The sequence below is a fragment of the Cydia pomonella genome, chromosome 20 (genome assembly GCF_033807575.1).
Source record: "Cydia pomonella isolate Wapato2018A chromosome 20, ilCydPomo1, whole genome shotgun sequence".
Lineage (NCBI taxonomy): Eukaryota > Metazoa > Arthropoda > Insecta > Lepidoptera > Tortricidae > Cydia > Cydia pomonella.
In genome coordinates, this window is record NC_084722.1 from 15,307,713 (window position 1) to 15,330,627 (window position 22,915).

Genomic DNA, 22,915 nt, shown 5'->3' on the forward strand with positions numbered 1-22,915 from the left:
TTTACATTGCGCGGGCACATCGGCCTTTGATTAGATCCCATTAATATTAACATTGATTGACAATTGTATGTTTCATTAGCTCCGGGCGGTGGGGCGTTGAAAATGGAGTAATATGGAGTTTATGAAAATATGTATTTAGACTAACATAAAACCCGGGTATGTCCTTAAACTACGTCCAAAAGAGAGGTATGGGCATTGTGAATGTCATCTCGCTTTGTGTGGTAGGGCACAGCCAGTGGATGTCAATCCAGATTTAGAGCAGAGCCCAACTGGGGAAGTACCTTCACCTTACAGAAAACCGCAGCCAAATAACACTAGACCCTACTCATAGTGTTGTGTTCCTGCCGGTGAGTAAGGTTGCCAGAGCTCAACGAGGGGGGTAGGGGTTTAGGGTCGGCAACGCGCATGTAACTCCTCTGAAGTTGCAGGCGTACATAGGCTGCGGAGATTGCTTACCATCAGGCGGGCCGTATGCTTGTTTGCCACCGACGTAGTATAAAAAAAAACGCATTAAAAATTATATTACTCACTTTGTACAACTTTGGTAACAAATCAAATTGCAAGCAACCTTTACCCGTACCACGAGTCACTGACAGTGTCAAAACTGACATACACGCTATCGAGAACGTAATTTACTTTCTATACATCTCGCTCGCACTTATATGCGAGTACGAGCGAGATGCATAGAAAGTAAGTTAGTTTATGTCAGTACCGAACTGGTGGTAGCCACACAGGTGGAGAAACCGTCAAAGACTGTCAGAAAAAAATCCAGCTGACCCGTGACAGAGCGGAATGGCGAAATGGGAAAAAGCATGGAGAAAGTTATGTTTTATAAATTGTCACACTATTGTGTATAAATGATAAACTGAAATTAATGTCGTATCAGAAGGAAGAGAACGGGCGTTAAGAGGCTGTCAATACCTAAAGCGCGCACACTGTCTATTTGTATCGGAGTAAATGAGATAGCACTGTCGCATGTTACTGAGCTTGGGCAAGGGAATAATAAGAAAATTGTTTAAATAAAACAAAGTGGATTATTAGTGTAATATTTTACTCGTTAGCGGTTTAGATATAAATGTTTTGAAATTGTGATTTTAATTGCAGACCCATAAGTCAAAACAATAAAGACATAGAACCGTTTAATTGTGATTTTAAGACCAATCTTTGCAATTATTTTCTATCGAGCCGGTTTCGTTGAATCATGTATCGAGTACAACCACGGTCTTTGAAATATAATTAATATGAACATATATTTCTCTTACTTGCCTAAAACAAATAGTCTTTCTTAAAAAACTGTTTAAGTAACATCAATTTCAAGGACATTGGGTGTTGACAGCCCCTTAAGACGAAAGACTAGGACTCGCGCGAAATCGACTTTTCTTACAAACTTAGTCCTGATGTATTTCGACGACAGTTATGTCCATACGTTTGTTTTTTTTCGAAATTTTAATTATTATAAGAGTCAGGCGCAATTATGATTTTGTTTGAAAACTGTTTTTCGCTCCTAATTCTTACAATAATAAAAAAAATTAAAAAAGTAAAACGTAGGGGCATAGCTATTGTTAATATACATAAAATTATATAAACATATTTTCCATAATACAGAGAGGAAAATGGGGACTATATTTGTATGAAGAAGCGGCCGTCCCCTTTCCTATTTAGCTGAAGACGCCGTTTCGTATGCGGCCTCTGCCACTTTTGGTTACTTTTTATTTAGTATATTACATTTATTCTATTTCAGTTCATACGGCATACGGCCCGCCTGATGGTAAGCAGTCTCCGTAGCCCATGTACGCCTGCAACTCCAGAGGAGTTATATGCGCGTTGCCGACCCTAACACTCCGCACCGTCGTTGAGCTCTGGCAACCTTACTCACCGGCAGGAACACAAACTATGTCATAGGTCTAGTGTTATTTGGCTGCGGTTTTCTGTAAGTTGGAGGTACTTCCCCAGTTGGGCTCTGCTCTATTTCTGGAATGACATCCACTGGCTGTGCCCTACCACACAAAGCGAGATGACATTCACAATGCCCATACCTCTCTTTTGGACGTAGTTTAAGGACGTAACCGGGTACGACGTAGAACAACTTCACTTTGTACAAGTTCAATTTATTAGTTGATGGTTTTAGAAAATCCTGTTTTAAATACTAATAAAACTAACCAAAAATTAAATAAATATTTTAATTTGATATAGTTTAGCAGGGTATTGTATTAGTAAAATCAAATGAAGACCATATATAGATTGACACATTTGTGAGCGACTAATATAGTCCCTGTATGTATCATAAATGACAACGTGGGGTTTCAGAAAAATCATTGATTATGTATTTTTTCTATTTCGTGCATTTGTTTGCGTACAATGTTGCCAATATAATAATGTAGGATGAAATATCTAGAAATATAATAAAATGTCGGTACCTAACAGTCTACCCAACTTTTTTCATCGCTGAACCCAAACAAACTAAAATATGCAACTTTTTAATCCCCAATTTTTTAAAATAAAATATTTCCCCGAAAGCCCGAGGGCTCCAAAAAAATCTCCCAATCTGTTGATTAGCTCCTTTTTATATTTGGGGGTGACGTTAAACACAGATTAATGTCCCTACGGTGGGGGTGGATTAATGACAGTTTAAAAATTAGCCCAGACACTATTTCAGTTTGAATATTCGAAATTCGAATGTCGATTGTTTTAACAACCAGTTTACGAAGATATTTGAAATTCGAATATGTTACACGCGTCGTTTCAAGAACCGCGGGTTCTAATAATAAAACTATTTTCGTATAGGTTTCGTATCTACGTAGAAGAAAACTGTTCAATATCTTGATTATGGAAGGTAAAGGCAAGGAACAGAATCTTTAGGCAGATCTGTTGCGAAAGTGTCCAGCTGTCAGCTATAAATAATAGTTCCAAATCTCTCCAGAGTAGCGCTAGAGTAGCTAAGAACCTAGGCGTTATTGACGGAGTGAACGATTTGTCGGACACTTTTTGGTATATAGAGATTCTGTTCCTTGCTTCTACCTTCCATAAACTTGATATTAGGTATTATAAGTGTAAGAATTTCGATAATTACAAGAAAAAAATAGAAGTGAAAGTTTTTTTATGAGTATCTGGTTATTGAAATTACTTGAAAGCCCCTTATCTATTCTATCAAAAATATTTCAATGCTGTCTGGAGCTCAACGGGGTGCGGAGTGTTAGGGTCGGCAACGCGCATGTAACTCCTCTGGAGTTGCAGGCGTACATAGGCTACGGAGATTGCTTACCATCACGCGGGCCGTATGCTTGTTTGCTACCGACGTAATATAAATGGAACCGCCCTTCATAACTTTCCTCATGTCATGTCTGTAGAGCGTCTCAGTTATGTATATGTATTTTGCTTGTCACTTGAAATATATAATATAATTCGTATTTTTAGCATTTACAAAAAAGTAAAGAATCTTGACATGTCTTTTTATTGAAAATTATTGAAAAACGCTTTAAAAAAATAGTTTATATTACTCATGAAAGCAAAATAATGTTAAAGATCGTATATGATTTGTTTGTTACATATTCGCTGTACTTTATTTATCAAAAGTCTTTTTTTCTTAATAAAAAGACACGTTAAGATCAATTACCTTATTTCTAATTCTAAAAAAAAAACGAACTATAGTTGCTTTCTTAGATCTTGGTTTTACTGCTACTAAATCAATTTTGATTATTACTACCGATCCTTTACCCGCATGTTTCAACTTCCAAATAGTCTAATAGTTTGCCAGTCAGAAGTCTGTATTTGTCAACCCAATCCCAAAATTCACTGAACCGATCACCCACAGCTCTCCAATCTTGGTCCAAAATTAGCCGAAGCGAATTCTAATCGAGAAACAATTGGAAATTCGAACCCTAGTCCCGTGGCGGCAACATTTTTCGACATATTTATGCAAGTTTTTTTTTATGAACGTTAATTCTCGAAATGGATTTCGTGGGGGCTCGGGGGGGTATTATCTGTGCGGTTGTCATCTTTCCGAATGCTTTTGCGATGGAAAAATGTCGCTTAGGATTACGAGTACTTTTAGGGTTCCGTAGCAAAAGCAGTTAATACTAAATGTAACAATACAGCCGTCTAATATACTGAATTTACGTTATATTTTTTTCTAAACTGTTAATAATATTGATTAGAATATTTCGCATGAAAACTTTGATACAACGAAAAACAAGCATATAAAACATAATGAAAAATATTGGTAATAATATAATAATGGAACAAATATACCTAATAAAAAAAAAACATTTTTTTATGGAGGATATGCAGGTTACGCCACAGGTTATACCACGATCCCACCTGATGGTAAGTGATGATGCGGTCTACGGTGGACCACGCTTACCTATGATATACCTATTTACCCTAGCCTTGAAGAGACCCAGATTGTACTCATGCGGGTTTTAACTTGTTCACTTAAATTAAACTTATATTGACCTAAATCCTGGTCGCTCGGTAGGGTGCCCAGAAGGCTCCGCATTGCCTCGCTGGATAGCAATGCTGATCCGCTGAGCGAAATACAGGCCAGCCCTCTGGTGACCAAAAACCCGCTCTAATAAGGCGTTTTGACACTTTTGACAACTCCTTATAGAAGCGACGTGCGAGACCCCCACGGCCCCAGGGTTTCTACCCTAAACGCCGCAAATATGTAGCTACTACCGAGGGTCACATACTTGCAACGTTTGAGGCTTGCATGATTGCAATACATATTACCGCTTTTATAAAAGTGAATATTTACTAAAATAATGGGCCCATTTTTATTAATATAATTTTATTAATAACGTATATATATATATGCCGTTTTGTCGCCTAAATAGTGTTTAGTATATCTATAATGCAGAAATAAACATCGTGTATATCAGCATATATATTGTGTTTCGTTGACTGAGTACCCACAAGCCTTCTTGAGCGTACCGTGGGATTTAGTCAATTTGTGTAAGAATTTCCCTGTCATATTTATTTATTTAAGTAAACAGCACAATCCAATTCAATTATTTATTTAATTCGAATCCATAATAGATCCATAATTGTTAGTAGTTACAACTAACTAACTAAACTAACTGCTTTGGCTCAGCGATCCAAAAAGAATCTTGGCCTCCGAAACGAGAGAACGCCACCTGTCCCGATCCAGCGCGGTTTCCTGCCATGAATTAGCATTCAGCCGACGCAGGTCCGCCTCCACGACATCACACCAGCGGTACCTGGGGCGCCCGATCGGTCGACGGCCGGTTGGTCGCCTCAAGTACGCTTCCTTGACTACGCGATCCTCCCCCATTCTGAGTAGGTGACCGAGCCAGCGAAGTCTGTGGGATTTAGTTACGCCGATGATGATGAAGTAGTTACAACAAATCTTAAAATTAATTAAGGTTAGTGACATACAAAATAATAATAGTAAATCTAATAATATATCTACAATAACTAAGATTAAGTGTTTAAAACCCACGAAAAATATGTCAGGTAAAATTTAAAAACAAATGTGCTGAGAGATACAGAACCCACCGCTCCCAATTCGTCTCGTGCTTGTTCGATGTTCGCATTCTTTTTTCTGATGGGACAAAAGTTTATTGAAATGCTTAATGGAAGCATTGGATCAATTTCCATAAAACGAAACAAATGACGATGTCTTGCCCTTCGCTTTCATCAGCGTAGGTACCATTTAATAAGGCGTGTCTATGCAAAAATGTAGATGGCGCTTTTCAAGGAATTTTTAATGTAAAAGTGTACGGATTCCTTTGTTTGGCATACTTATTGAAAGTCATAATGTATTGTCATATTATCATTAGTCATAACTCTGAAACCGTTAACTTTTCAGGAATTTCCTTAGGTTATCCTATGGATAGGTTAGGTTAGGTTTGTTTTATGGCAATCCTGAAAAGTTACGCGTTTCTGAGAAAAACCAAATTATGGCTAACGAATGCGGACAAACAATACATTATGACTTAAAACTTTATGGGAAACACTAGAGATCCAAACGTGTATTATTTTTACTAAATATATTTATATTCAGGGGGTATTTTACATCGAAAAAAATCCAAACGTATAAGAAAAATGTATCAGGATAAATGATGCTACGAAAAGTCATGTGACAATTTTCATATATTATTTAAATTTCTATCAACGTTATTCAACTTGGCCCCCAGTTGTGTGAAAACTGATTGAATTGATAAAAATCGGAAAAAGAAATATTGTTGTTTCATTAATTAATAGTTAGTAATTCCATATTGTCTTATTCTTTTTTAGGGTTCCGTTTTTTGCCATTTGGCTACGGATTATGGATTCGTCATGTCTGTCTGTCTGTCCGTCCGTATATCACAGCCACTTTTTTCCGAAACTGTAAGAACTATACTGTTGAAACTCGGTAAGTAGATGTATTCTGTGAACCGCATTAAGACTTTCACACAAAAATAGAAAAAAAAAATTGGGGTTCCTCATACTTAGAAGTGACAGTAAAAAATTTTTTTTCATCTAACCCATACGTGTGGGGTAATAGATAGGTCTTATTGATATTGAGGTTTCTAATATCATTTTTTTCTAAACTGAATAGTTTGCGTTTCTTTACCATTGCAATTTTAGTTTACTTAAAATTCCTGTATGATTTGAACGAAATGAAAAATATTTATTTCGTAACTTATAAGTAAACTTTTCCACTATTTGATTGTTCCAACTATTTACATCTACCAAAAGCATTTGACACCGGAATGTAGGCTTAATTTCGAAAGGAAATCTAAGAATCATTTACTTGAAAAAAATGGCGATCCACTCACGCCACATTTACCGTAGCGTCTGAATCAAACGGCCGAACGAACTAAATCGAGCAAGAAAAACGCATAAAATTAACAAAAAAAACAATAGAATTAACATAGAAAACATCTGCGCCAAAACGGCTATCATTGCCCCTACTACGAGTTTCAAGATGTCGGTCGATAGGATTTGGGATCTCACTGTACTCTCACATTATTCAACATATTTGAAGTAAAACAAGAGTAAGAAAAGTGAAGTATAGATATGAACCAAAACCAACCAACATCAATATGTATAAACCAAATTGCTCCTCTACACGATGGCCCAGCGCTGGACCAGCGAGATGGTCATGCGATGGTTATGGCTCCTCTACACGATGGCTCAGCGCTGGACCAGCGAGGCCATGCGATGGTTATGGCTCCTCTACACGATGGCCCAGCGCTGGACCAGCGAGGCCATGCGATGGTTATGGCTCCTCTACACGATGGCCCAGCGCTGGACCAGCGAGGCCATGCGATGGTTATGGCTCCTCTACACGATGGCCCAGCGCTGGACCGGCGTGATGGGCATGCGATGGTTGAAAGCACGCTCTATCGAATGGGCCACGTGTAGATGCATACGCACCATCGTTGGCCCACTACCTTTGATGCCTCCTCTACACGATGGCCCAGCGTAGGCCAGTCCAAGGGACGCATTTATGCGTTAGAGGGAGCAAGTGATATTGCTATCTCGTTCCACTGCATAGCTGTATCTCTTAGACTGGCCGACGCTGGGCCATAGTGTAGAGGAGCCCTGATATGTGGACTAAAAGCCGACACCTTGACCATCCCAACACTGTCCCACCGCGCCATAGGTAGGCCATTCGACACCACTACCCTCTCTACTCGCTGGCCCATCTTAGTGATGGATGATGGTCATAAAATGTACTTTTCTTATTACTTGAATGAAAGTCAATTTAATTTAAGCCAGATATGTTGGTTAGTTTGAGAAGTACAATCTACACTTTAATTTTTTGCTCGTGTTATAGGCCATACCCGATAGATATTCATCGAAATATATAGAAATTCGTTATTCCACTAATTATGTTAAACGCTCTAAAGAATAACCTTTTTCCACCTTTCGAACTAAAACAAATGGTAGCGGCGTTCCATTCTTAAGGCGCTGGCAATCGCATTGATTCCTTCTCCCCCGGGAGGATTTGTCAGGTTAAAAGCAATAAACATTAAAAATAAAATGGCGAATCCCCCCTCCCCCCTATCGAGTCATTATCGTTACGATGTTCTGGCTAGTTGGGTACGTAGGGGAGGTATGTTTGAAAATGCAATTAAAATGTCGAAGTGTCTCTTTTGAGTACGCACAGAGGGTTGAATGAAGAAATCTGCATCATGTGTTTTCAGGTCTTTGTATTATGACTTCAAAAAATTAAGTATGTACCTACCTACAGGTGAATATTTTGATCTATGAACTGAAAGATATCATACTCAAAAAAAGTGATCACAGGCCCGATTCGAACTTTCAGATGCGTCAAAATTTTGACACTGACATATCTAATCTATATCGTATCTTTAGGTATTTTTTGACGTATCGAAACGGGCCGCAAGTCTTTTCTGTAGTGTATGATATCTATTTCAGTTTCTGATTATGAATGGCTATTTTACATTGTTAATTTAAACATGGATATGACAATCATGACTTAACAAGTACGATACAAAGATATGTTACGATTTATTTTCGTTGTTTATTTGGCAAAATGGTTTCTGGTTGAACAAACACATGTTTCAAATTGGGAAGAAACAAGACGCGACATGCAGGTTCTGCAAGGAATCAGAGGAGACTGCAATGCACATTCTCTGTTCCTGTGGACCACTAATGTCAAAAAGAAGTACCCACTTAGGGCGGCACGTATTGCAACCCTATGAGGTACAGAACATTACGGCCCAAAGAATCTGGAATTTTCTGGATTCAACGGGCATCAGTAATGAACTTTAAAGGGCTGTCACAATAGATCACGACCTGGTCGACGTAGCACTCAAAGGCCCGAAACCCCAATAATAATAATAATAAAATGGTTTCTCATATTCAAGGTACAGTCAACCAATTAGAATCCTAGGCCACTATAGAACCTTGTCGGTTTAACTACTCTATACATGACATGCATCACTCAATAAGCACTGTCGTAGAAGTCATTATGACATGGTTCTATAGTGGCCTAGGAATCAAATTGGTTGACTGTACCTATTCAAGAACACTTCTTCTTAGTCGGTCTCTCGTTACTGACAATCGTGGTGGGGATATTGGTTTTGCAGTTGCTGTGATTTTTTTTTCACCGTTCTGGGTATTCAACACTAAACATTTACATATTTCAGACACAAATATTTTGCAATTATGAATTGAAAATGATGTGTTCACGACCGGTCTGGCCTAGTAGGTAGTGACCTTGCCTATGAAGCCGATGATTCCGGGTTGGAATCCCGGTAAGAGCATTTATTTGTGTGATGAGCACAGATATTTGTTCCTGAGTCATGTATGTTTTCTATGTATATAAGTATTTGTATATTATATATATCGTTGTCTGAGTACCCACAATACAAGCCTTCTTGGCTTACCGTGGAACTTAGTCTATTCTCGTAAGAATCTCCCTATAATATTTATTTATTCGTTTATTATTCATAAGTTACCACACAAACGTTGTTTTCTATTTTTAAATAAATCGAAATTCCCTTTTTCATCTTTTAGAGAGTATATTTTCGGACTAAGGTATATATTTATCTATCAAAATATTTTCTTCACCCTAAGATAATATTTATTTGTTATCGCACCAAGTATCGGTGAACACAAAAATTTCATCAATTCTCATCCCAACACCCCTCAGCGTCCCAATATTTCCCAATACCCAGTAATCGGCGTCATTACTGTCTCGCTAACATGAATTAATACGAAACCCGGAGGGAGGGGGTGTTAATAAGAGTATCTGTTATTGGTTCTAGTCACACGTGGTTGTGGAGATAAAAGTTTCTTGGTGTCTTATGTCGAGAATAAGTTGCGCAAACATTTAAGTAGGGTCAGGTGGGGTAAATATAAGAACCGGGTAAAAATAATAAATAAATATTATAGGACATTATTACACAAATTGACTAAGTCCCACAGTAAGCTCAATAAGGTTTGTGTTGAGGGTACTTAGACAACGATATATATAATATATAAATACTTAAATATAATAGAAAACACCCATGACTCAGGAACAAATATCCATGCTCATCACACGAATTAAATGCCCTTACCAGGATTTGAACCCGGGACTATCAGCTTCGTAGGCAGGGTTGCTACCCACTAGGCCAAACCGGTCGTCACAAAAATAAGACTTAGTTTTTAACACTCAAAAACTTATTCTATTTCATTTATATTCTATGTAAAAAAAAGAAGTCTACACACAAGGCCTTTTTTTTTTAAATTGAATAGGAACTAAATAGAAAAAGTTGTTGAGCGTCAAAAACTTAGTCTTATTTTTACCCGGTTCTTACATTTACCCCACCTAACCCAAGGTTACTTTTATGGTGACATTGGTGACAATACAAAGGACCAAGGAGTAATTTAGAAGTTTTTATTTTATTTATTTATTTATTTAATAACAATATACATAATGGATATATACAGATGATTACTATAACTAGCTTATATCTAAAATAGGCCCTTGAGGCATTGTACCAAGGATGCTGGCGGCATTTCCTCGTTGTATCGCAATATTGATTTTCGTTAAACTAAGGCTGACTGGAAAAAAAAAAACAAACTGACTTATTTAAGTAGTGATTTTTTATTGCATGCCTCTTAAGTTAAGATCAAACAAAGAGGCAAAGTTGTCACGCTCGTGCTGATATTGATACCCGAGCAAGCGAAATATTCCAAAATGGAATCTTGTACGTTGCGAGGTTTTCAAAATTTGTTAAACAAATTTATAAATTTCATTTTGCTATTGTCCTACTTTATTGTAACTTATATAATTTTAATATTTGTAGTAATATTGTTTAATTCCATACTTTTGCTCAGATTAATATCCACAAATATTACTCATACGCATCCCATATCAGCCTGTCCACAAACTCATATCAGAACCAATATGAGCCCGCAAACGCCTAAGTGTAGCATTACTCCTCATCATTACCTCAACTATCGGAAAAGGCCCCATTATCTTATTAGAAATTACTGCCGTTGCCCGCAAGCGATAATGGGCCCTATTGACTGTGGCCCCTAGGGATTGGGGGTGGGATTCCTTTGTATTGTCGTATGGGGTTTATGTAGCATGCGGTTGTTATTACGGGTATCGGGAATAATCGGTGTAGCTGGATGTGGCAGATGTAAGCTGGCGGCTTCCTCGCACAACGTATCAGTATTGCGATACAACGAGGAAATGCCGCCAGCATCCTTGGTACAATGCCTCAAGGGCCTATTTTAGATATAAGCTAGTTATAGTAATCATCTGTATATATCCAATAAATAGAAGTAATTATTTTATAAACGAAAACCAATTTTCTACCCGACTTGCTACTTAGCATGAGTTGCGTTGTCTCGCGCGTGAGAGCGTAACTCATGCTAGACGGTTTGATAATAGTAACCTACATGTCTTTTCACTGCTACGTTACGCTTGTAGCACTTCATCGTACCTTTAAGCATGGCTTTTTGGTTATGTAGAGAAAATGCTGCATCGAGGCATAATGACATTCTGGCCAATTCGAAAGTACACTGATAACAGAAATCCAACTTATGTCATTCAGATATTATGCATTTCGCTTGTACTTGGATGTACATGTATTGGCGCGGGCGAGTCGTACGATAACCAAATATAATATAATTTGATGTCAGTGTACAGTCAGCATCAAAAGTAGCTGATCAACTAACGCTTCATAAGTATCTACCATTCTGTAACGGCTTAACAAAAAGTGATGTCTTTAATATAGAACAACTAAGACCGTAAAAGATATAGTTCTGAACGTGAATTTTATAAATTTATCTACGTTTCTTAAAGTTATCCGGGTTGTCAGATACTTTTGGCGCGTTGTTTCATTCGCTACTATTGATGCTGACTGTACGTTCGAATTGGTCTGTAAGAATAGATAAATTTACTTAGAACGACTAAGGTCTGATTTTTCGAACATCAGATAAAATGATCTAACAAATAAGGATAACAGTCTCTTTTTCTTCTTGCTTGTGAAAGAAAGGGAGCGTGTTATCTTTATCTGACAGATAATTTTATTTGTTGTTTGAAAAATCAGACCTAAAAAGAACAACATACCTACATTACCTTACTGGTATAATGCCTAAAGAACATCCAGCACAATTCTAAGTCCTCGTCCACAACATTCGCTTGTCTTGCGCCATATTACCGCTATCTCCTCCAGCCACGGCCTTTTTTGTATCGATGGGGGCATGTGTTGACGTAATTATTGTTGTTTATGACGTCTATTGGATTCTGTGCGTCATCTATTCTATTGTGAATACTCATATAGGTTTAGAGAGCTTCGTAGGTGGAGTGGGATTACAATAATATAGTTAACGTTTGGTTTTTGATGTCTAACGTTCTCCAATTCTTCCTCAATTACTCAATTACTCAAAGATTAACTGGATAAGTTCGCCTTTGTCCAAATGATGTGTGTTCTTTCCTGTTTTGCGTTTCTTTTTGAACAATAAAGTGTTTTACTACTACTTTAACGTGAGCATGTCGCAAGTCGTATTGAGTTGAGAATCAATAATATAAATGCTCTACTTAACGAATAAAAATATGTTTATTTCATTACTTTTTACAGCAGTTCTTAGGTATAAAGGTTAGGTAGGTAAGTAGTCCATCTTAGGTACAAAGAGTACATATTTATCTCAACAATGTGCAACGATTTGATTGTGTAAGTAATGAAAAAGGTGCGGGTACAGCTTGCTGGATTTAAACCCGCTCTTGGTCCGCTAATTGGAGAGGTATCAGGATGTTTTAACGAATTATATAATTGTCATAAAAATAGAGAACATTTAGTAGATAACGACACCTGGAGGATCCGTAAGAATGCCGAAATCGAGGAGTTAGTGGCCGAACCCAATATCATCGGCGAAACGAAATGCCACAGACTTCGCTGGTTCGGCCATTTACTGAGGATGGGTGAGGATCGAGGTGTTAAGAGAGCTTATTTGGGACAACCGACTGGTCGCCGTCCAGTGGGTCGGCCCAGATACCGCTGGAGCGACAGTATACAGGCGGATCTGTGCCAACTCAAAGCCGACAACTGGCAGGAAGTGGCACAGGATCGGGACAGGTGGCATTCTCTCGTTTTGGAGGCCAAGACCCTCTTTGGATCACTGCGCCACGATAGTTAGTTAGTTAGTCATCATTATCATCATTTTAGCCTCGTCGCCCACTGCCGAGCATAGGCTTCTCTTCGAGTACTCCACTTATCCAGATCCTGGGCTAGTCACATCCAGAAGTGTCCCGCGATTTTTCGAATGTCATCTCCCCAACGGACCAACGGACGCAAGGTGCTTCTTTCATCCGAAAGCGGCCACCAATCTGCCATCACATAACATATGTTTCGTGAAGTATTTACCTAAAAGTTAACTTTATGAACGCATCCCTTACCGGGCTGGTCACGTGTATATCCTGGAATTCCTTTTGATAATTCATGTACAACTTTTTAAGCCTAGATTTGAACTGTTGGATACTCTTAGCCTCGCGCACAGGTGGGGGGATATTATTCCAACACTTAGTCACTTATTTGCTTTTCGTATAAATTATTTTTATTTTTCGTTTTGAACTCAAAACCTTGTGTTTATATAACTAAATAAAACATCTTTCAATTTTAGTACCATTTCGTACCTTGTCACAGTGACAGCAGTATTAGGTCCCTAGATTTAGACCAAGATAACTTTGCAACGATTATGGCAGCACACGCAGTGCAAGTGTTATTTATACGTCATAATTTCATAGAAGTTTGACGTTTAAAATAACACACTGAGTATCAAAATCGTTGCAGTCTTGTCTTGGTCTAACTCTAATAGCGACTTTCATATTGATTAATACGTATATACCTACTCCTTTTAAAATTATTTTTATAATACAAATCCCCAGCGCACAAGTATATAAAATGTGGAAATTTCGTATGAATTATTCCAAAGCTCGATACACGCTTGTGTAGCCATTGCCTTAATACTCACAAGCTTTAAGCAAAAATATAGGATAGCGCGCATTGAATGTAGAACTAGCTAAGGCTTGGTGTCCATCGTTGTTGTTTATTTTATATTTTTATTAGGTAATACTTTATTAATAATAATCTAGTGACTCTATGATAGCTCTATCGACCTCGCAAGTACAACTTAAAACTGAATAAATATATGGTTCAGCCAATCCAAATTTCATTATTACTATTAAGACAGGTATGGGCATTGTGAATGTCATCTCGCTTTGTGTGGTAGGGCACAGCACAGCGGATGTCATTCCAGATCCAGAGCAGAGCCCAACTGGGGAAGTACCCCCCACCTTACAGAAAACCGCAGCCAAATAACATTAGACCCTACTCATAGTGTTGTGTTCCTGCCGGTGAGTAAGATTGCCAGAGCTCAACGAGCTCCTCTGAGCATGAGTTGCAGGCGTTCATAGGCTACGGAGACTGCTTACCATCAGGTGGTCCGTATACTTGTTTGCCACCGACGTAGTATTAAAAAAAATCGGAGTCGACAAAAAAATTCATCATCAAACCTGCTCACAGTTCTCACAAATTTTCACAAGTATCTTTTAAGAGTTACGACCTGTAGATGAGTAGGTACATCATACGAAAGCATTTTTGCCCAATCTCGAACGGAGACCCTCGCTATCTCTCGGTTAATAACAGACACTGCTGCGAAATGAATGTTTCGAGTTGATTGTATAAATATTAGTTAAATAGGTACAAACATTCAGTACGTCTACGTAAATCTATGAATATGATGAATTCGTATGAGTCCATTATAACAAAAATTGACTGAGTCCTATGGTAAGCTCAAGAAAAACAGGTGTTGCGGGTAGGCTCAAGAAAACTTATGTACGAAATTTTGATATTTACCAGTCGCTTTTCGGTGAAGGAAAACATCGTGAGGAAACCGGACTAATCCCAACAAGGCCTAGTTTACCCTCTGGGTTAGAAGGTCAGATGGCAGTCACTTTCGTAGAAACTAATGCCTACGCCAAAATTGGGATTAGTTGTCAAGCGGACTCCAGGCTCCCATGAGCCGTGGCAAAAATGCCGGGACAACGCGAGGAAGAAGAAGACCGGGATTCGAATCTAGGACCATTGGATCACTACCCACTAGGCCAGACCGGCCATCAAAACCACCGTTTAGCAACCTGGGTTATTACTTATGTAAATAATGCGTACATAATCATACTGCTAGTATGGTTGTATGATCATACATATTAATATGATCATTATATACCATTTTTGTTCTGCAGAAGAGGGCTATTCGAGCAATATATAAAATGAACCATAGAGACTCACATAGAGATAAATTTAAGGAAATTGACATAATGACAGTGCACTGTCAATACATTTATGAGAATATTCTGTATGTGCATAAAAATATTGCCGATTTTAAGAAAAATTGTGATTTTCATAATATTAATACTAGAAATAAACATAAGCTCGCAGAGCCCTTCACTCGGCTCCATAAAATTAAAAAATCATTCATGGGTAATTGTGTAAGGTTTTATAATAAACTTCCAAATAGACTATTACTGAGTTATCAATTAATAAATTTAAGAATCATGTAAAAAGCTTATTATACTCGTACCACACAAGACTACATGAATGATAAAACAACGTGGGATTAATTGTGATTCGAAATGATTATATTTGAATAATGATGATGAAATGGATATTCCAATGCATGTTTTTTTTATACTACGTCGGCGGCAAACAAGCATACGGCCTGCCCGATGGCAAGCAGTCTCCGCAGCCTATGTACACCTGCAACTCCAGAGGAGTCACATGCACGTTGCCGACCCTAACCCCACCCCCCTCGTGTACTTCCTTTGTTGTTTTTATTTTATTTGTTTGACATTTAGAATTTATTCTAGAAACATTTTAGACTAGTATTTTTTATACAATTGTTGTTTTTTTTGTATGACGATATTTTGTGAAATTCTTAGTATTAAATTTGATCTATGAATTATATTCATTAGTATTATATATGGAATAATATTTACAACATCAATAAATTGCTCTGATAATTAGCTTAAGATAATTATATGTAATACTGTCTTACTATTCATAAGTGCTTGTTGCTAGGCCTACATGAATAAAGTATATTTGAACTGAACTGAACTGAACTATACCTTATTTTTCAAGTTTTTTTTCTGCGGTATTTCTAATGCTATAAGAAGTTATGAAAAGTTATGATTGGTATTCAATATTCGGGCGTCCAATATATTTACTTTATTCAGTATTATTAATATTATCATTATTTTGTACATACCAATGAATTATAATAATTTTATATTCCCACCGTTGTACACTTAGCCTAAGATAAAACCAAACACTAATCCGCCTATACACATTAACAGATCTCCGCGTGTCCGACGGGGATTTGCAGAATACTGAAATATAGAGATGTGCGCCGACTGACCGACAAACACCGACTAATTTATGTATGCATACACATTCACACGTCCTGCACTGGAAATTAGACAGCAAATTACTAACAGACTTAATATTAGTTAAATACTGAGATATAGAGGGCCGACTAATCAACAAATACCGACAAATTTTTGTATCCATACACATACACGTGCTACACTGGGAATTAGAGAGAGAAAATTAATAACAACCTTTATATTAGCTTAATACTGAAATATAGAGGGCCGACTAATCGACAAATATCAACTATTGTATGTATGCTTGTGTATATGAGTACATTGTAGGACCTACAATGAAATGCTTCAATGAAATTACATTAAGTGCGACATATTTTTGGAGAACCTAGGTCTCCATCTTTAAGTATCTAGACTGTTATGCTGGGCGATAGTCATTAGGCGTATAGTGATTTCACGTAATTAAATAAATTTGAATAAAATAATTGAATTCTATAAGTAATATTAGTATGTATCACGAATGCATTATATTGTATTATAGTCTGTGAATTTGCTGAATTTAGATGTTGGCACCGCGCTGATTTATAGACAAAATAATATTTATTTAGGTTTGTTTACATATGTGTAGGTATTTATACCTGTAATATTATAAAATAATACTGAGGTATCTATAATTCTACACCATCTGTAATATGTCGCAGCGCTGACTGGCCGACAAATACTTATTTATGTATGTATATGTACACTATTAGACCTGTAATGTAGTTGTAGGTGCTTTACTGAAAACTGTTATTAAAATAGCCTTTTATTTATATAATTATAATGTAAAGGTTTTACACGGAAGTAAAGTTTAGTCACTAAGCGCGGCATAATTCGGGCATACTATGCTTTGTCTGATTAATTTTCATTTAGCACGTAACAAGTACCTATATGCAACAAATGTACATGAGTAAAAAGTAAAATTTTATAATTTTGGTACTTGCGTTTGTATTTGTATTTGACTGATCAACTAATACAGAATATTCATTATATTTATTGAATATTTGACGTAATATACTAAAAAATACAAACTTTGAAATAAACAAAAGTCGACAAAATGTCACTCACGTTAATCAAACTTTTAGTCGCCGACAAAACTTATCCCATCACTCAACAAATTCTCTTTGAAAACTGTATTTAATTGAATACTCAAAAACCGCCGAACTAAATGCATCGCCTCCGTTCACAAATCCTCGTCTATAAATTCCTCGTACAATTTGAATCTCGAATTTGTGGCAACTATGAGTAATCAGGGGTCAACATTCTAGAAGTTGTGTTTTTAGTTTCGAAAGATAGGCGGCGATCACGAATTGATATCACCGGAGGCCTTGGAGGGGGGGGGGGGGGGTGTACACACATTGTATGTAAAATTCTAGGAGGTGGGAGGGGGCACAGGGGGATATGTAATTGGTCTTATTTGTGTTTACGAATAAAAATAATTCCATTCTGTTCTAAAATATCAGGAACACAATAATTTCAAGTGACATCCAGAGATTCCAGAGTCTCACAACACAACTCAATTGACATGTCCGACATATATTTGTCCAGTGAGTTGCAAAAATATTACCACTGCCAGAAAAAACACTAGCCAATAGCTGTAAATAAACGAATAAGGCTCTCTTTTCTTCCGTAATATCTTTATATGTATGTAAATATAATCTTATTTATCGAACTCGGATGTATTCGATGAGCAAAAGGAGCACTTAACGCTTTTGATGTCCGGACACCATCCCCTTTATATTTGCTGAGGCTGAGCTACAAGACAAAGGAGACAGCGATTACATTTTTAAAATAAAGAAACAACATGTTTTTGAGCACATAAATACAAATATTAAACTACAATTTAAACATTAAAGAGCATGTTTTTAAGGTTAACTGTAGGAGATCCCGAAAAGGGATAAGTTCGCCTTTGTACAAATGATGTGTGTTTTTTCCTTTTTTATGTTTCGTTTTGTACAATAAAGTGTTTTACTACTTATTTGTGTGCGTTTATTATTCTTGTTTTTTTTTAATACGTTAAAAACACCTACTTTCAAGTAAAAATAAACTGTTGAAATCGGTTCACACGATAAAGAATTATCCCTAAAAACAACATAAGTACATGAAAATCAAAATGTATGACTTGGACGTGAAAATTAGAGTACTCGGTATACTTCTTGTAAAAAACTTTCGTCTTCATAGTTGCATAAAATCATTAAAAGATTAGAATCCTCGGTGCACGAGTGGTGAACTCACACTTTTTCACACTCACCAGTTTTTAATCCAAATCCGCTATCGCTTATATCCTGTGCCCCACACCACATGTGGCTGCCCAGTTTTTCTCTGATTATAAGCCGCCATTAGACTTATTTTTCCGCTAATATATGATTTAGGGGTAGTAATGCTGTTAAATACACCCTCCTGAGGGTCAGTTATGACACATAAATAAGGATTTCGGTAAGTATAAGGTATTGATGATACTGTAATGAAACAATATGGGGCTTATTTTTCTTTGAACGTTAGGTTAATATGATTTTAGCTATTGAATGTTGTTATAACCATGACTGTTATATATATATTTGTGTAAGTATAGTATCATAGTAGTCTTGACATGTGTCTATTTCCATATCAACTTACCAAACTAACTATTTCTGTTTAGCCCAATGGTTGACTGGTAGAGAATGCCTCAAGGCGTTAAGTCCGCCATTTGTACTCTTTTTGTAAATTTGTGCAATAAAGTTTAAACAAACAAACAAACAAACTGTTATTTCTACATCGCCTTGTCGGCTGTAGGGCAAATAAACTAAAATACTCATACTCATAACTCTTTTATGAATATATATAATATGACATATTAGAATAGAAGCTTGCTTTGAAGCTTTTTTTTATCATGAGAATTAGCTCATTAGAAGGTCGAACATGTGGGCAAGTAGATCTATGATAAAAAAACATATGCTTAAAATGCGAAAATAATGCAATATAAAGATGAAGTGTGCTGTGTAATTAATCACGCCTATCTACACGCCTAGACTCCTTAACTCAAAAAAACTTTTTAATTTAAGATTAGTAGTTAAGTTAGAAAAATTCATGTTTTTTTTTGTTATGAAATAAACAGATTAAATTTTTTTTTGTATAAAAAAAAACGATTATGTACTTTTTTTGGTGTGATTTTAGTTACAGTTTTGCAATACCCTAACAAGGTCTAGGTCTCATAATTTTAAAAATTTCAAGGCCGCCTGTTGTTTACCTCTATCTTCATGTTTTTTATGTTTCCATTTACATTATTTTTAGGTTGTGCAATAAAGAGGATTTGTATTGTAAGGTAAGCTCAAGAAAGAAGGAAGGAAGGCTAGGCTAGGCAATAATTATTGTTGCACGATATAAAATCAATCCGGAGGTCGTGGATTCAAATCCTGGCTTGTACCAATGAGTTTTTCGGAACTTATGTACGAAATATCATTTGATATTTACCACTAGCTTTTCGGTGAAGGAAAACATCGTGAGGAAACCTGCATACATCTGCGAAGAAATTCAAAGGTGTATGTGAAGTCCCAATCCGCATTGGGCTAGCGTGGGGACTATAGCCCGAGCCCTCTCGCGCATGAGAGGAGGCCTGTGCCCAGCAGTGGGACGTATATAGGCTGAATTATTATAAATTATATATATAAAATGATTGGAGAGCTAAAGTCTATCGCAAAATTTACTATACTTTTCCCCAGCAAATAAAGTTATTTTATCACACAAAATTAGCGAAGAATATCGTAAGTCGAGTAACGCCGTTAAGCGCAAAACGGCATGAGTTGTGGCCACTGCATCGGTCCATTAGCGATTATTGTCCAAGTTGCCGGACAGCGGGTGGCTAGAGCACTAGAAGCGACCATTTTTTTTAATACTACGTCGGTGACAAACAAGCCGTATGCTAGTTGGTTGCCCGCCTGATGGTTAGCAGTCTTCGTAACCTATGTACGTTTGCAACTCCGGAGGTTAGAGTTACATGCGCCTTGTCGACTCTAACACTCCGCACCGTCGTTCATCTCTGGCAACCTTACTCACTGGCAGGAACAGAACACTATGAGTAGGGTCTAGTAGAGTAAGTAAATATTTATATTGCACCACTTACAAAATTAATTCAAGCAAGATTTGCAATATAAATAATAGTATCAACAGGCGGTCTTATCGCTGTAAGCGTATCTTTTCCAGAGAAACTTAGGATAGCAGGATATGAAGAACAAAATACTAGTCTAGTCCAGTCCCCTAGTCCAGTAAACGAAACTTCGATAAACGCACATATTTACGTTCTGTATTATTTACGGCCGTCCTATCGACTGTTGTATTAACTTGCCAAGTATCCTGGATACTTAAATCTACTTTTAAAGTTTCCATTCAAAGATACTAGACACATGCAATGACCGTATCTCCTGGTCCAATTAACGAAACATCACCAAACGCACATATTTACCTTCTGCATTATTTACGGCCGTCCTATCAACTGTTGTATTAACTTGCCCGCTGTCCTAGACACTTAAATCTACTTTCAAAGTTCCCATTTAAAGATACTAGTCACATCCAGTGGCCGTATCCCCTAGTCCAGTAAACGAAACTCCGCCAAACGCACATATTTACGTTCTGCATTATTTACGGCCGTCCTATCGACTGTTGTATTAACTTGCCAACTATCCGGGTGCACTGGACAGTTACTTCCAAAGTTTTAGCCGAAATTCGCGGAAACAAAAAAATCTTGTGATTCATTGCGGATGTCTTAAAATATTTTTCCCTTCTTAAAAAGTTATTTCACAAGCTTTTTACAGGCTTTTATGTAACTTGCCCTATTAGTATGTATGTGTGTTAGGTAGTGTGGGTCAAATCTTGAAAGCTGAATTTGACCCGCTTCCCGTTTTCCAATTAAGCTGAAATTTTGCATACATATGTAAATGATAACATCGAGATGATCTGATGATGGAAACAGGAGATGGCCATGGGAACTCTGTGATAAAACAACGCAAACTAATTGTTTTTGGGGTTGTTAGAACTGTATCGATGAGTATTAGTTGCCTGTGGAATAAAAAGTACAGTCAGTTATAAAATTTTGCATGTATATGTTGTTATAGAATACTAAAAACAACCGATCCTACTCCATAACCCCCAATTGTCTACCATGTAACTGTGCTCAACCAAGCTATTTGTAACATTAACACAGACATAAACATCGATAGTTCAGGAGAGCAAAGGGGTGAATCACGGTAAAGATTAAACATTTCGCGCGAGCACTATTAATCAGATCGGCGATTGCACTGACTAAACATCGGGGTAGAGGTGGGAGATTTGAGGTATCGATATCGAGGACAGTTTAGAAGAAAATTGGCTATCTAGTTCATAGATATGAACTGTAAAAAACAAGAAAGATAAATCTTGGAATATTGGCATGCACAGAAGTAGGTACTGTAAAGCGGTTTTTATTTATATAAAATTTTAGTTAAATTCCACACAAATAATAACCGGTTTGAATTCCCTAATTACAATAAATACGACATTGGTATTAAAAAATAAACAAATCCCTGATATACTGGTTGGAAAATTTTGTCTTAAAACGTGATTAATTAAGATTTTTTTAACTAATTAAAATTTCCGATTAGTAAGGCAACTCGTCAACTATTGCAAAGTATATTACTTATTCAAAACCGTAATCTAAAATCTAAATTTACCAATAATTGGCATTCCTAATCCTAATTTAATAATTATGGTGATATACAAAAATTAAGCTATCGCTTAAATCAAATCGTTTTTTTTTATTTAAAATGACCGTTCTAGATATGGAAAAGTGCAGCCATTAACACACAAATAATACGTAGGTAGTCTCTAACACCTCAATTAATTTTATGTTATTTCAGTTGAACTAGTCAATTGAAATGTTCAATGTGTAAATTTGTGTTTTATTTCTTTCTCAAATACATTAGACAAAATTACAGATCAAGACAAACGATTAATAGCTAATTGAGGCTAAAAATAAATATTAAAGGAAAAAGAAATACTTTCTTCCTTTCTTTTATTCTAAACTTAATGATGTTTCTGCTTGATAATTTATTAATTTATTTCTAGCCTATGAGTGTCCCACTGCTGAGCAAAGGCCTACCCTCTTTGTCCATTCCCGTATTAGCCCTTCGGGTGGCAAAGTCCGGGAGCCGGACCTGTCGTAAAGTGGCAGGGATCCGGGAGCCGGACCTGACATAACCAGTTTTTGAATGGCAGTGCCACAGATTGAACGGAAGCAGAAGTGGCACGGCCATTTTGGAAAAAATACCGTCAAGTGGCGGGCCCCTCACAGGTGATCATAGCGAATATTCCGCGTGTTAGAAAATTTACCATTTCTCAAAAAAAATGTATGGATGCTGTATATAGACCATGTATCCTTATATTGAGCATTAAATACCCTATTTGATTATATAGTAATTTATGTCATTCCATATAAGTGAATTTCGCTAGTCTTGATCAAATCTCAGATCATCATTTTTTTTCTACTTTCATGTATATAAATAACTATGATTAGAA